This window comes from Athalia rosae, chromosome 7, assembly GCF_917208135.1.
Source record: "Athalia rosae chromosome 7, iyAthRosa1.1, whole genome shotgun sequence".
Taxonomy (NCBI): Eukaryota; Metazoa; Arthropoda; class Insecta; order Hymenoptera; family Athaliidae; genus Athalia; species Athalia rosae.
This window is the reverse complement of record NC_064032.1, coordinates 5,457,753-5,458,061: the sequence shown is the minus strand read 5'-3', so window position 1 is coordinate 5,458,061 and position 309 is coordinate 5,457,753.

Here is a 309-nt window from a genome sequence, read left to right as displayed (position 1 = left end):
TCTGTTCGTCTATTTCGACCACACACCATCCCTAATTCTCAGCAATACTTTTGTTAGGCACCGAAAACCGGTACCAACGAAGCACAAGTCTCCGCCACTCACCCCATTTTGGTATCACTCCAACGATTCGTCCGACGTCCACTCGTGACATATTATTCCACCCCAAGAATGAAATGGCACGACAAATATTCCAATGTACGGATTTTTGAGTCCTGGAAGTAACGGTCCTTCTCACGATCGAATTTTTTTTGTCAATCAACATCTAACGGTCCTATGCACACTCCATTCTAGCGCCACCGAATTTCGAAT